Genomic DNA, 12,767 nt, shown 5'->3' on the forward strand with positions numbered 1-12,767 from the left:
GGACAAAATCAATTATTCATGTTATATTTGTGTTAGAATGGCAAACACACACACAGTTTATAATGTGGGTGAAAAACATGCAGTTTAGATTTCTCAGAGTAACAGGCAGTTTGCCCTATTTGACTTTCAGTCTCATAGCCAATTATTTCTAGCTGGTTTAACTCACAGCTTCCCCCACTCATATCTGAATCCACTCAGTGTGCTTTTTGAGTTTTTGAGGGCCAGAAGGAATCAAGAGCTATTAATGATTCAAGGCATATCTGTTCTCTATACCCCTTACACAGTTCTCTGCCTTAACTGCAAGACCACATATCAACTGAAAGTTGTGTTGTGTAATTTTACTCTTAATACTTACACAGTCTTAGATGTCTCAAAGAAACATTCAGCAGTTTCCTCACACAGCATATTCAATTGTATCAGATAAAGAAATGAAATAACTTCTTTTGCATAGCGAGCTTGAGTAATTGTAGAACAGAAGACTGTCCTGCAGGCCATTTAATGTCTTTATATACATGTTGATTTACCTGATTCCGAGTCAAACTCCACTTTAATCTTCCAAGGCTCATTTTAGTTTGAAGAACAGCCAAACACACCCATTTGGACAGACTGCTATAATGTGTTTACTACTACTTAATGAAAAAGGAACACAAAAATTAACTTATCTTTCTGAGATAATTTATTTCCGGAGATCAGGTAAATGATGTTTTAAATATTATTTTAACCCTTCAGCAGGTATATTTCAAAGGACAGAAAGAGAAGTCAATTTCTTTGACATGTAGGATTATGTCAACTGGTAGGAAAAGTTTCTTTGGGGGCAGGAATTGTCTTTTTGTTCAGTGTTTGTACACCACCATCTACCCCAGTAGGTTCATGACTGGGACTCCTAGGCCCATACAGACAAATAACAATAATATTAGACTCTTACTGAATAATTCTCAACCTGCTGCTGAACAAGGACTTAGTGTTCCTTTACATCTTTGGAGACTTTAAACCCAAAGGATCGTTACAATAATCTAGTCTGACTTCTGCATAGTTATTACTGCATCTATCCCACAATTTGTGGCTGAACTCTAGCATATCCTTGAGAGATTTAAAGCCTATTAAAGACTAAGAATTTATCACATCCTTTGGTTTCCATGGCTAATTATTCTCATTGTTAAAAATTCACATCTCATTTCTAGTTTGACCTTTGCTGACTTCAACTTCCCACCGTTGGATCTTGCATGGCCTGTGTCTACTAAATTAAAAAGTCCTGTAGTGTCCAAGATATCTATTCCCTACTTAGGTACTTGTAGACTGGTCAAGTTGCCTCTTAGCCTTCCTTTCAATAAGCTGAACAGATTGAGCTCCTTTGGTTTCATTCTCAGACATGTTTTCTAGGCCAAAAATCATTCAAGTAGCTCTTGTTTGAGCCCTTTCCAATTTGTTCAATATTTTTTTAAATATGTGAACACCTCCATTCGACACAGCTCCAGTAGTGGTCTCATGAATACTGTGTATAGAGCATTCACTTTCCGACCCCTACTCCATGTTCTCCTGTTAATATAGGCAAGAGAGCTGTCCTTTTTCAGAAAATGAAAAATTTTGATTGAAAACAATTTTTTTTCAATTTCTGAGTTTTTCCTCTTTTTCTCTCTTTCTTTTCCCATACCCTTTATCCCTTTTCAGTGGAAAAACAGGAGAAAGAAGACCGATGCAAAATCTCTAGTGTCGTGTAGCAAAAAAGGGCAAACAGTATTGCCCTGGGGGCTCACGTACATCTGGTTATCTGCAATGGCCCTTAAGTTACTTTCAGTCACCTGCTTTCCAGAATGCAGCCCCCAGTCCTGCAAATACATTCTACATTCTTTTTCTCCCAGATGCATGGCCTCCTACATGGCTGTATTAAAATGCATGTTGTATGATTGCACCCACCTAGCCAAGGGAACACGATCATGCTATGTTAGTGACCTGTCTTTGTTGCTATTCATCACTCCTGTGTGCCATCTACAAAAAATTTTTATCAGCAATGAGAGACTCTGTTAGAAGCTTCCCCACTAGCCGATAATTCCTGCATTAACAACTACATTTTGAGATCTTCAATTTGCCAGATTTTAATCCATTTAATATGTGCCATATTGATTGATATGACTTTTAGCACTCACATCAATAGAACAAAATCAGTTCTCTACTGTCTAACTCTATCTGTTTGTTTGTTTGTTAAAGACTGAGTAAAGGCATCTTTTAAATTGAAATGAGGGTGAATCAGACTTCTCAGTATTAATCTCATATCAGACAAAAGGATTTCTGGAAGGCAGCAACACCAGTCACTCCCTCTTCCAGCCTCCAGCTTTTGACTGCACGGTCTGTACAGAACTTCCAGTACCTGAAGGGTAGGGGAGTGAAAAACTACAGCTGGAAACTGAACTCAAGCCTGTAAACCCATAGCCCCATGTTTTCACTTGTAACACAATTTTTAGTAGCATTATCAAAACGTAGTCCACTCACAGTCAGTGTATTTATGAATATTGGTCAAGTGGAACACAAACAGAATTGGAATTTTTAAAATGACAGTCCTATTGTAAATCAGTGCAGTTCTAACTCTGGCTTCTCTCAGAGATGTTTTAACCTTCTATTTTTATTGATGAGAAAAGGAGCTTTAGAGAGAAGGATGCTCCATTTGCTTTTGCCCAGGAGCTTTTGTACAGAGATTGGATTATAAAAAGCTCCAAATAGTTCAAGTTTAATTACAGTGCAATAGGCAGAGATGGGCATGTAGGAGGGCATTGGAAAAGGGACTACAAAACACCACCATAGAGAGCCCTGGTGGCGAGGCAGACTGGAGGGCAAAAGGAGGCAGAAAGCAGTCATTAACCAAAGCAAGATCCTTGCACTTGTAGGAATCCCTATATGACCTGTTAATGCCTCTCTAGTTCTAGGAGTTCAAGAGAACAATGTCTATATCATTTGGGTATAAATCTTTAAGAGCTGTTTAAATATTTTTAATTCCTGAGGTTTCTTAAATAAATCACCCTGCCATTAAGAACTGTGGCTGACACCCTCACCTCCTCTCAAATCCAAACATCATCATCATCAAGAACATTTTCTCCTCCCCAGGATCTTGATTCTCTAAGTCTAGGCTATAAAGTTGCAATCATGCTAATATTCCTAAATCCAGTGTGAGCTGAAAGCAAACATCAGGGTCAGGAATACATCCTGTAGCTCCCTGTTGTTGAAAGGATATAGAAACCACTTTATCCGCCAGTATACTATGCATGTAGGAACTTATAAATAATTCATTTTGATCAACCAGCCTACTGTGTTGACATACGGAAACAAAAAGTACTTCCACTCAGCCAAACCGCATATCTTGGCAAGCTACCTGCTAAAAGACAACAAAGACATAGTCAAAAGACTTGGCAGCCTTCCTGGCACGCTACACCTTGAGCTTAACAAGTCAGTCACGCTATGCTGTGGCTTAGCCATACAGTGCAATACTACAAAGGGGAATATCAGAGTTTGGGTCCGAACTTGTCTGTCTCTTCTGGGCCTTCAGAGGCTGGCAGTGATGGGGAGGCAGCAAGGCCAGACTGTAGGGCTAGGAAGCATTTTTATGAAGGAGTAATATGGAGAATTATATTTAGCCCATACTGTATATAACTCTTACCTGAATACCTGTCTATCTTTTTTAGGAGCTTCTAATGCCCCAGTAACTATATCATTCTAGCCTCCAAATCACTTTGTAAACCTTAAACTAACAAATTAAACAATCAAGTTCGATGGTGGATTCTGAAGGGAGCTTTGTCCATTTCTCCTCCCAAGTGGGAAGACTCCTGTGGCACTGTGCATCTAGAGGTCCAGGGCAGTAAAAGAGAGAAAATGGAGAGACCTTCATGTCTCTAATGAGCTCAGAGAATCCACAAGCCCCCTTCCAAGAAACAAATGTCAGTCAGACTGTTGCAGCATCAGGTTGCCTGTGCTAGGTAAGCCAAAAAATCATGGTGGCAATTGAATATATAGCAAATGATCATAATCATCTGCAGAGTTACCGAACATGCAGACTGTGAGCCAGATCTCTGGCTACTGTAAAATGACATAGCTACACTAAAATGACTGAGCTATGCTGATTTACACCAGCTGAAGATCTGACCTTTCATTGCAAAATGGTGGCTATCAAAGAATCAGCACCAATCATAATGGCCCAAGAAAACACCCTGTAAAGAATTCAGTGTGAAATTCTTACAGACCGAATTCCATCTGTTTTGGCTAAAGCCAATACATTTTCAGCATGTTATGCCAAAAATGGTTGATGCACAAATCAGGTAGCTCACTGCATTCTGGGCACCCGCAGGATGTTTTTACTGGATGGATATGTCTATTAGGTTCCACTACTGTAGATCAGTGATTGCGACCCAGAACTGAGTCGTGGAATGGAAGGGACTGGGTCATGGTGGCTCTGGTCAGCACCACTGACTGGGCTGTTAAAAGTCCCATTGGCGGTGCTGCCTGGCTAAGGTAGGCTAGTCCTACCTGTTCTGACATCGTGCTGTGCCCCAGAAGCAGCCAGCCACGGGTCCGGCTTCTAGGTGGGGGGCCACAGGGCTCTGCACGCTGCCCCTGCCCCGAGCACTGGCTCCGCACTCCCATTGGCCGGTTCCCGGCAGAGGCAGTTGCTGGGGGCAGCGCATGCAGGCAAGAGCCACGTGGAGCCGGACCTGCTGCTGGCTGCTTCCGGGGTGCAGCACAGTCCGTGGTGCCAGGACAGGCAGGAAGCCTGCCTTAGCGCCCCCACTCTGCTGCTGACTGGGAGCTGCCCGAGGTAAGCCCATGCCTCAATCCCCTGCCCCAGCCCTGAGCCCCCCCCCCAACCTGGAGTCCCTTCCTGCACCCCAAACCCCTCATCCCCAGCCCCACCCCAGAGCCTGCACCCCCATCCCAGAGCCCTGACCCCCTCCTACACTCCAACCCTTTTCCCCAGCCCTGAGCCTCTCCCACACCCCAAACTTCCCACCACCGGCTTTGAATCCCTACTATTCCTTTTCGCACCGTCACATCTGCACCCCCTTAACTCCCTTCTTCCTGGCTCCACCGCACAGCCCGCACCCCAACCCTCTGCCCCAGTCCTAAGCCCCTCCCACACCCCAAACCCCTCATCCTCAGCTCCGTTGGGTCACGGGCATCAACAATTTTTTTCAACTGGGTCACCAGAAAAAAAAGTCTGAAAACCACTGCTGTAGATGAAGATCATCAGCATTCTGCACAGCCTTGCATTAGTAGGGTTTGCAAGAGTAAGCAGACTATAGCAGCACCTGACATTCTGATCTGCAGATGCGGAGTCACAAATAAAGTAGCAATGACACACTCCAAGCAGAACCGAATTAGTCGCTCTGGGAAAAATTCAATAAATTAAAAACTGTGTTTTAAACGATTATATCAAAACCCTTTCCAAGGGTTGATTTTTTTTATTTTTAATTTTTTTGCAACATAACTTTTCAAAGTAGCACAGTACATACTGAACGTCTCAACTGTATCCGTAAATGTTTCATTGAATACCTATCATGTACAATGTATGTTTTTCACAGTTGAATCTGATTCCCAAAAGGGATTCATTATTCCTCTGCTCTGAGGTTGCAATCCTGCAAATAGCACATTACATTATGTAGAGATACTGCAGTGTTGGGAACATTGCACTTCTCAGGAATTCAATCTCATCAGTTCAGGTTGCTGTGGTATATAGATTAAAAATGAAACATTAGATATTATGAACAAATATATAAATATCCATGGATCTACTTTAGAAACCCATAAGTTATATTTGAAACCCTTTTTTAAGTTTAAAGACTACCGGCATTTTTGTTGTTCAGTATTGTCCCTGAGGAGCTAGAGAACACTCAGGGATATTAAATATTACACAAATGGCTTGTGAGTCATTAAGTGAGTTATTATGTTATGGGACTAATTCTCTGGAGTCCAATAGGTGCAAATTCTATACAGATTCTTATTCTTCAAAGAGAAAAAATATACTGTCTATCTTGGAAGTGTCTATCCACTGTTGGAAGACAGGATACTGGGCAAGATGGACCTTTGGTCTGACCCAGTAGGGCCATTCTTATGTTTCTCCTTGTCTTTTGGCTTTTAAAAAAATATTTACTGCTTATCATTCGCATACCAAAGAAAGTAAGTCATGGTACAAAGGGAAAAAAAATGAGAGAATGTGAGGAAGAAATCCCAGAAAATCCTAAACAATTTAAAAAAAAACATTTTCATTTTGTTTCAAAAGATTTTCATAGAAACATGCAAAGAATGTCCAGAAAAATGAAAATTCATTTTTTGGAAATCTGAATGAAAAAAATTCAACCAGGTCTCTTAAGTAGGCAGGGAGAGCCAGCAGCAGCCATGGTACCAGACACCTTTTCTGAGTGGTGTCAGATACAAGCTCAAGGCAACCTCTAAGTAAAGGGGTATTTCAACTACAAGCTTTCGGCAAGAGGATTGTATGAGCCCCATCATTTGAAGAGCAAGTGAGCTGCCTAAAGGTAATAAAGCAATAAGATTTTGCTCCTGGAGGTCTGAAGATACCTCTGGTCTCCTTTTAAATCCCAAAAACTGAATCAAGATTTCCTGTGGCAGTAAATTCCACCTGTTTATTATACTGTGCATGATCCATGGACTTGTACAAGGTCAATATAGTCTTTACTATTATTTTTAATTCAACCTAATATCTCTATTAGCCTTATCTACTTTAAAAATCGTTTTTCTATGATCATCAGAAAACGGGGAAACAAGTGTGGAGAAGGTGTGGTTCTGTTATCCATGCTATGGTAGTGCCTGGGATTGTAACTGAAAATTTATCAAATGAAATGTGACCTGCATGAATTACTGGTGTGATACATCCTCTATGGATGTTTACAGTTTGCATAAATAACTCAATTCAGTCACAACTTACTTGCTAAGAAAATGTCTCTATGCTTTAAAGGTGTGGTTCACACTGTCAAGGGATAACGATACAGTATGTGAAAAATTAGTTCAGATATATGACTCCACAGTTCATATTTTGCAAACACTGCTCTGACATGTATTGATGCCAGATACACTGTGTGGGATCTGAAAACATTATGTTGCATAAAAATATGAAACAGATGTCTTTCACTTGACAGGATTCATTCCAAATTCTGATCTAATTACAGGCTACCTTTTCCCTCTTCCCCACATGAAATATGTTCTTTCGATTTGCATTTTCTTTTTCTTTTTTTAAGACAATCTTTATTAAACATGTAAACAGCTATAATGCTTTATGAAGTAAAGAATTTGTTACAATATTACCTGGACAATATAGAATTTCTGAAGATAGCAACCTTGTCAGCACTAATGATTCTTCCTCCCAGGTAGGGTACATCAAATGTCGATTCATGATGACAGTAGGAGGAGACAACTGTTTTCTCAAAGGAAGAAAATATACAACTAATTCATGGAGATAGTAAGGGGAATAGAGGAAATACAATATCAGCTATAGTGATAAGTAATTACTACTCTTAATAATGATCTTCGCGATTTTTCTTCATGGTCCAGACCAACAATCATTTTGTGTAGATCTGTAAAAAAGTCCCCTTTGCATGCCTCCCTCCTGCCTTGGATCTTGTGTCAAGTGTAGCACAGCGTCACTCAAGAACTGGTACCCTGAACTTTGTTCATCATTAGGGAGAGATATTGAGCCAGTGAGAAGAGTGCAGTTTTACATCCCATACAGACTAAAGAGAGCAAGAAAATCTAGACTCCAGAGTGTCACCACCATCACTCAATCACCATTAAAAAAAAAAAATTAGAGACAGGGAAATAATTGATGAGATTGCTAGGGTGATCAGCAAGGTATTAAAGAAACTAGAAATTATCTACTTAGCTAACTTGCTAGTTGGTTTCTTGATCAGAGGCCTCACCAAGTTCTGTAAAAGGAATTTCAACCAATAATGGACCAAGTATCTCCCTGCTTGATTTAACAAGCCATGAGAAAAACAGGTCCAGAACAAAGCTTAGGTTGAGTTTCAAGCAAGCCTTGGTTGACTTTCAGGTCCAGAGCAGGGTTTTATGGTTTTAAGTGAAAAATAAGTGTAACTCTGTGGTTTTGCATGGTATGAACCTGAAACCACACAAAAACTTGCCAGTTTTGGCTGAGCTTTTCCTTTGAGATTTTGGATTCATTCAAACCTGAAACTCAGAGCAAATTTCAGTGAATGTGAACTCATGTAACCAACCACACAAAGGGTTCTCATGAAACCACTGCAAACTAAAACCATCAAGTTTCAAACAGCTCTCCTTAATTCAGACATTTTTGGCTCAGGTGATCATGCAGGTGTGCTTACTCCCTGCTGGCCTAATGCCTCCTCACCAATGGCCTTTTTCCAACGTGAAAATAATTACACTCAAATTCCAGTACTGTCAGCCACCCTCGAACTTAAAGGCAGTAGGCCAAATACAGCAGTTGTGCAAGTAGGTTTATGTCTGTTGAAGGTCTATGCAGTTGTGCCCACTTACACCAAGAGTGGATTTAGCTCAATAATGCAATAAGTATCTCTGTGGCTTGTTTGCAGAGGCGGTTTGTTTTTTTTTCCACTTGAAAGTGCCTACATTGATTTTAACACTTTGTTGTGACCTTCTCTCCTTGTAAAGAGCATGCTTTATTAAATATACAGAGTGAGATTCTGTACTGCATCTCTTAGACACATAGCACAGAACCTTCAGCCCGGGGGAACAGACCCTAAGGTAGCTTTAACCCACCTTTATACCATCCTCATTCTAGGCTGCTAGGGGAACCAGAATAATGTAGTGAACACTGGAAGTCTGCCTAAGGCAGTGGTCCCCAAACTTTTCAGATCATGCGCCCTTATCCCTGTCTGTGCCTGATCCACCAGAGCTGGGGCTGGAAGCGGGGCCGCGACTGGGGGAGGGGGTATGTGCAGATGGGTAAGGGGGCCGAGGTTGGGGCCACAGCTGGGGGTGGGCTGGAATAAAGCTGGTAGCAGAGCAGGACTTGGTGGCACTCCTTCTCACCCCCCCATGGGAGCTGGCCCAAGCCCTGCCGCACCCCCCAAATGCTCCTTTGTACCTTCTAGGGGTACATGCCCCACAGTTTGGGGACCTCTGGCCTAAGGTATAGGAGACTGTCCCCATCTGCCTGTGGGCGGGAATACTGCCCAGAATCTCCAGACTGCTATTCACTGTTACTCCACCTCCTCCTATACCCAGCCCCACCTTTGGCATGCTAATGGTAGAGTTCATGATTCTAAAGAACGGTAGGAAGGAGAACAGCACAATAAAGACAATGGATTTCAAGGCGGCAGATTTTGGCAAACTCAGGGAGCTGGTAGGTAAAATCTCATGGGAAATAAGTCGAAGGGGGAAAACAATTGAAGACAGTTGGCAGTTTTTCAAAGAGACATTATTAAGGGCACAAGAACAAACTATCCCACTGCACAGGAAAGACAGGAAGTACGGCAAGAGACCACCCTGGCTTACCCAAGAGACCTTTAATGATCTAAAATTAAAAAAAGAAAGAGTCCTACAAAAAGTGGAAACTCGGTCAAACTACAAAGGATGAATATAAACAAATACAAGTATGTAGGGACAAAATTAGAGAAGCCAAGGCACAAAATGAGATCAAATTAGCTAGGGACATAAAAGGCAACAAGAAAATGTTCTACAAATACATTAGAAGGAGGAGTAAGACCAAGGACAGAGTAGGCCCATTACTTAATGACAGGGAAAAGACAATAACAGAAAATGTGGAAGTGGAAGAGATCCTTAATGACTTCCTCGAAGGTTGGTGATGACGGGACATCTAAAATAGTGAATGGCAGCAGGGCCGGTGCAAGGATGTTTCCTGCTCTACATGAAACTTTCACCTTGCACCCTCCCCCATCCCCGAGCCCCCGCCCTGAGGCACCCCCGCCAGCGGCAGCTCACCACCCTCCACCTGAAGAACCCCCCCGCCCAGCTCACCCTGCTCTGCCTCCACACAAGCACACCATCGCGCTTCATTTCTCTGCTCCGGCTGTGGCACCTAAACTGATTGGCGCCGCAAGCCTGGGAGTGGGAAAAGTGAAGCAGCCACTGCATGCTCGGGGAGGAGGGGCAAGGGTCAGCTGGGGTGGGAGTTCCCTGTTGCTGCCCCCTCCTTACGCAGGTGCCCTCCTGCGCTTCCCTGCCCAGCTCCCTCCCCTAAAGCGGTGGTGACCGGAGGCCGAAGATCCGCCACCACGGTCACTGCCAAAGAAAATGCTGCCCCCACAATCGAATGCCCTAGCAACCGCCAGTCGTCCTAATGGTTGCACCGGCCCGAATGGCAGTGAAAAGAGGTAGGAGCAGAGTCTAAATAGGGAAAGAACAAATCAAAAAATTACTTAGAAAAGTAGATATCTTCAAATCATCAGGGCCTGATGAAATGCATCCTAGAATACTCAAAGAGCTGACTGAGGAAATATCGAGCCATTAGCAATTTTTAATCATGGAAGACAGGAGACATTCCAGAAGACTGGAAAAGGCAATATAGTGCCCATTATAAAAAGGGAAATAGGACAACCCAGGGAATTACGGACCATTCAATTTAACTTCTGTATCCAAAGATAATGGAGCAAAATATAGCAGTCAATTGCAAACAACAGAAGTAAACGGTGAAAAACAGTCGCATGATGGTCAAGACAAATCATGTCAAGCCAACCTGATAGTTTTTCTTTGAAGAGTGAACAACCTTGTGGATGGGGGAAGCGCTGATGTGGTATATCTTGACTTTAGTAAGGCGTTTGATACTGTCTTGCATGACCATCTATAAACAAACTAGGAAATACAACCTAGATGGATCTACTAAAAGTGGGTGCCCAACTGTGGAAATATGTCCCAGAGAGTAGTTATCAGTGGTTCACTCATGCGGAGGTATAGTGGCCCGCAGGGACGGTTCTGGGTTCCAATCCATTCAATATCTTCATCAAGATTTAATAATGGCATAGAGAGTACATTATAAGTTTGCAGACGATTCAAGCGAGGGTTGCAAGTGCTTTGGAGATAGAATTAAATTCAAATGATCTGACAACTGGAGAAAGGTTTGAGTAAGTAGGATGAAATCATAGAAGGACAAATTCAAAGACTCACTTAAGAAAGAACAAAGCTGCACACATACAAATGGAAGTAGACTGTCTAGGAAGTACTGTGGAAAGGACTGGGGTCATTGGTGATCAACCTAATATGAGTCAACAGTGTAACACTGTTTCAAAAAAAAGCAAACATCATCCTGGGATGTATTAGCAGCGGTATGTAAGCAGACACAAGAAGTAACTTCTGCTCTACTCACATTGATAGGCCTCAACTGGAGTACTGTGTCCAGTTCTGGTGCCACATTCAGGAAAGATGTGGACAAATTGGAGAAAGTCCAGAGAAGAGCAACAAAAATATTAAAGACTAGAAAACATGACCTATAGGGAAGATTGAAAAAATTGGTTTGTTTAGTCTGGAAAGAGAAGACTGAGGGGGGCATGATACAGTTTCAATTATGTAAAAGGTTACTATGAGGAGGAGCAGAAAAATTGTTTTTCTTACCCTCTGAGGATCGGACAAGAAGCAACGGGCTTAAATTGCAGAAAGGCGGGTTTAGGTTGGACATTAGGAAAAGTTTTCTAATTGTCAGGATGGCTAACCACTGGAATAAACTGCCAAGGGAGGTGATGGAATCTCCATCATTGGGAATTTTTAAGAGTGGGTTGGACAAACACCTGTCAGGGATGGTTTAAATAATACTTAGTCCTGCCTTGAATACAGGGAACTAGACTAGATGACCTCTCGAGGTCCCTTCCACTCCTATGATTCTATGCATCCCATGCCAGGGTTTGTGAAGAGATCCTCAGAACACAGCCCATGGCTGTCTTCCTCAGTTCCTGCATCAGGGAATTTCTCCCTTGTCTGGATCCAAGGCTTTGGCTCTTTCACCCAAAGTACAGTGTGAGAGTGTGTGAGTGTGTGTGTAAGTAATGAAGGCAAGAATCTCACTCAATTTTTTCAGTGTGGGCTGAGTATTTTGGTCATACAATATTAAAAGTGAATATTTGGGGCCTAAATCATTTTTATGGACTGGAGAGATATCAGTAGCTCAGAGGCCTGAAGTAAAATTCAAGTTGTATTTCTGAATAGTTAACAGAGGGAAATATATCTGAATTACAGTTTTATTATTAGTTGCACAGTAGATAGTTTAAGATTTTCAGTAATGTGGTTATTTTCCAGAAAACAAAATAAGTTGCTGCATGGCAGATACTAGAAGCAAAGTAACTTTTTAATAAATATTTGAGTGTTAAGGTGCTAAAGAAATGCATATATCTACTATGTCTAGACTGAGATTTTTAAAGGTGACTAAGGAATTTGGATGCCCAATTCTCATTACAATGAAGGTGTCTGGTGGAGTCCCTCATGAACTGGTGATAGGGCTGGTCTTATTTAATAACTTCAGTTGGAACGTAGGGAACTTTGGTGCTCAATTTCCAGTGGAAGTCAATAGGAGTTGGGTGCCTAACTCGCTTAGATTTATTTGGAAGTCTCAGCCTTTTAACCTGGGAGAAGGAGGAACCCATATTACAGTAAGTGGGTCTGCTTGTGCTTTAATTTAAATGCATAACTGTTTGCAGGATTGGGATATGAATGAGGTGCCTCTTGTCTATGTATATTGCCACGTATTCGCAAGGGCGAAAGGAAATGCAGGCCTGTTATTTACCAGGCTGCACGTGGTAACAGACTATATAGGTAAGGGATGCAAG

Source organism: Chelonoidis abingdonii, chromosome 3 (assembly GCF_003597395.2).
Source record: "Chelonoidis abingdonii isolate Lonesome George chromosome 3, CheloAbing_2.0, whole genome shotgun sequence".
NCBI lineage: Eukaryota > Metazoa > Chordata > Testudines > Testudinidae > Chelonoidis > Chelonoidis abingdonii.